The following is a 4112-nucleotide window of genomic DNA, read 5'->3' as shown; positions in this document are numbered from 1 at the left end:
TTTAAGATGCAGCTATGTATATAAAATCTGTTCTTCCCTTGTAAATGGATATATCAGGTACATTTTTGTATTTTGTAAATTTTAGAAAGATATTTTGATATTTAATATTTGTAACCACCTTCTGGTCCATGTTTTGTTTAATTTATACCTAGTATTACATTTTCTTTTGAGTGACTGTAAATAGTATCATGTGTTTAATTTTTATTTCCACATGTTCAATGTTAGTATATAGGAGTGTGATGGATTTTTTATTTTATTTTTTTAAATTGTGTATATTTGAGGTTTACAACATGATATTATAGGATACATAAAGTAAAATGGTTACTATGGTGAAGCAGATTAGCATATCTCTTCTTCTTAGTTTTTAAGTGTGTGACAATAGCAGCTAAAATCTACTTATTTAACAAAAATTCATGACACAATTTCATCAGGTTTAGTCCCCCTGTACATTAGATCTCTATACTTTTTCATCCTACATATCTGCTATTTTGTGTCCTTTGACTTACTTCTCCCCATTTCTTCTCCCACCTCCAATGTTTCATTCTCTACCTCTGTCTACTTGAGCCCCTTATTTATATAGTCCACATATAAGATCATCGAATCTTTTTCTTTCTGTCTGGATTAATTAACTTATTGTGATGTCCTCCAGGTTCATCTATGTTGTGGCAAATGCCAAGACCTCTTTACTTTAAGGCTGAATAATACTTAGTTCTGTATAACTACAAACACACAGACACACACACACACACACACACCAAATTTTAAAATCCATGTATCCATTGATGGGCATTTAAGCTGTTTCCATATCTTGGCTATTGGGAATAATGCTACAATGAACATGAGAGTGCATATATCTATATGAGGCTGTGATTTCATCTCATTTGGGTATATACCCAGAAGAAGGATTGCTGGGCCATATGGGAGTTACTTGTTAATTTTTTTAGATCCCTCCATGTTGTTTTACATTACGGTTATACCAATCTACGTTTCCACCAACAGTGTACTAGGGTTCTTTTTTTCTCCACACCCTCATCAACATTTGTTATTTATTGTCTTTTTGAAAATAGCCATTTTAACAAGCATGAAGTGATATAGTGGTTTTAATAGGCATTTCTCTTATGATTAATGATGTTGAATGCCTTTTAATATATCTGTTAGCATGCCACTGTAAGAAGTAATATGAAGAGATACCAGTGTATCTTTTACTCAGTTTCCTCACATGATAAGACCTTGCAAATGCAATATCACAACCAGAAAACTGACATTAATACACTCAATCTATTCAGATTTCACCAGTTTTACATGTGCTCATCGGTGTGTGTTTAGTTATATTCATTTTTATCATATGCCTAGATTCAAGGGACAACGACCATAATAAGAATACAGAAGAGTTTCATCAACACAAAAGATCTCTCATGTTGTCCTTTAATAGCCACCGCCAACCTTCCTCTCAAGTTCGTAACCCCTAGTCACCACTATTCTCCACCTACAGAATTTTGTCATTTTCAGAGTGTTACGTGAATCTTTCAGTATGTAACCTTTTGGAATTGGTGTGTTAGTCTGTTCTTGCCTTGCTATAAAGAAATACCTGAAGTTGAGTAATGTATAAAGAAAAGAGGTTTAATTGGCTCACAATTCTGTAGGCTGTACGGCAATTGGTGCCACCATCTGCTTCTGGTTATGGTCTCAGGAAGCTTACAGTTATGGCAGGTGAAGGGAAAGCAGACACATCACATGGTGACAGCAAAACAAAGAAAGAGAGGAAGGAGGTGCTACACACTTTTAAAAACCAGATTACGTGTGAACTCAGAGCAAGAACTCACTCATCACAAAGGGGATGGTGCGAAGTCATTTTTAAGAGATGCACCCCCATAATCTAATCACCTACCCCCAGACCCCACCTCCAACATTGGGAATTACATTTCAAAATAAAATTTGGAGGGGACAAACATCCAAACCATATCAATTATTGTTTTTTTCACTCATCGTAAGTATTTGAGAGTTCTTCATGTTGTTGCATATATCAATATTTTGTTCTTTTATATTCCTGAGTGTGATATTCCATTGTATAAATATATCACAGTTTGCTTAATCTTTCTGACAGGTGAAGGACATCTGGGCTGTTTCTAGTTTTTGGCTATTACAAATAAAGCTGTTATAATCATTCACATGCAGGATTTTGTATGAATGTAAGATTTCATTTCTCTGTAATAATTACCCAGATTATGGGTAGTATGGTAGTTGCCCTATTTGGTTGTGTAAGAAAATTCCAACTTTCTAATGTGGCTGCATCATTTACCTTCCCACCAGCAATGCATGCATGATCCAGTTTCTTTGCATCTACATTAGCATTTGGTTTTGTCACTTTTAAAAAGCTTAGCCTTTCTGGAAGGTGTGTACTGATATCTAATTGTGGTCTTAATTGGCATTTTCCTGATGGCTAATGATGTTAAATATATCTTTATGTACTTATTTGTCATCCATATATTCTCATATTCCTTTCTCTTTGACAGATTCATGACAATGGGTTAGAACAAAGATGTTGACAATATATGTATTAAGTCTGAAAATGACAAAAAGATTAGAAGCTTTTTCGAATAATAAGATTTAAATGCAGTAAGAGTTTAAACAGGCTACACTGTGGACCACTTGAACTATGATTTTAATCAGACAAGAGAAATTTACTAGAGAACACTGGCATGCTGTGATCTTGGAATCCCAAAACTAACATCTTGTGAATAGAATGAGAGACATTTGGTTTAACAGTAGTGTCAAAAAATCTACTTAGAGGTTTTCAATTGACAGTGAATACATTGTGAACTAAGAATGTGAAAAGGCTGTTCAGAAGCTACTAGTATCTTTGAGTAACTTCCATGGAAATGTAACTAAAGCAAGAGGTGACTTTTTCTTCCTGTCCTGTGTTGATCAGACTACACTTGAAGGAGTATTTCCAATTGTGGACCTTTAAGAGGAATAGAGGCCAATTAAATAGTCACTTGAGGAGGGAAGAAATCTGAGTGATGTTGAGACTTGAAATGGTGTCGTGGGGCAAATGATGAAAATAACTGTATCAGGTGTCGTTCTGATGGGAAACAGACCGTACACTCTAATAGGAAAATTAGAGGAGAGTTTAATAAATGTCTAACACTTAGTGATTACAGAGGAATGGGACAGTATAGGGAAACCAGAAGAAATAACTTAGAGTTGGAAACAGGAGGGCAACTGCTACTAACATTAAGTTCAATAGGGAGAAATAGGAGACTATTACTGGAACCGGGAAAATTAGGGAGCTGTGTATAGAGAACTGTCAGACAAAAAGTGATCATCTAGGTCAAGAAATGAAATAGAAATTTCAGAAATTACAGAAATTCTCCAAGGAAGGAGCCAGATAAATACATATTCTGACTTCATTTTCCTCCTTCTCCAGTGATCTGCAGGGACCTACCATTCACTAAAACTAACCCGAAGCCATAGAACAAGACAGCTTATTAATACAGTCCATGGTTTATATGAGTAGATTTTTAGCAGCACAAAGTAGAGTGGAGAATGGATCCGGTGGAGCAAATGGATGACATATTGAGAACACTGAACTCAGAGAAGCAAAAGTCTCAGGAGCGATCACACTGTCTTTCTTCAACTCTCTGATATGGCGACATGTGGAATCAGGTCAGATTACACTTTTTGAGTGTCATACCTATGATTAGTAGGACCACAGTAGGGAACTTAGGGGAAAGTGGCATAAACTCCCTTAGGCAGTTGATGCGGATGTGTTTGTCCTGGAAAAGCTGTTTACAAAATGATCAACTGTGATTTTGCTCTTTTGGAGCTCGGAAAACAATACCCCAAAATGAAGACCTCAGGAGCAAAAATCTTTCTCTAATCTTCTCCTACCCTCCTGTCTCTCAGTCTCATTCTCCCCCAAGGCTAGCTATAGAAACTAGAGTCCTTCTTCCCTAAGGTGTGTCATAGAAACCAAAACATAGTTTCCCCAAAGCCAGCAATAAAACCTAAAAATATGGCTGGGCGCGGTGGCTCACGCCTGTAATCCCAACACTTTGGGAGGCTGAGGCAGGCGGATCACGAGGTCAGGAGATCGAGACCATCCTGGCTAA

The sequence above is a fragment of the Hylobates moloch genome, unplaced genomic scaffold, assembly GCF_009828535.3.
Source record: "Hylobates moloch isolate HMO894 unplaced genomic scaffold, HMol_V3 SCAFFOLD_7, whole genome shotgun sequence".
In the NCBI taxonomy this organism is placed as follows: Eukaryota; Metazoa; Chordata; class Mammalia; order Primates; family Hylobatidae; genus Hylobates; species Hylobates moloch.
This window is presented reverse-complemented; position numbering follows the sequence as displayed.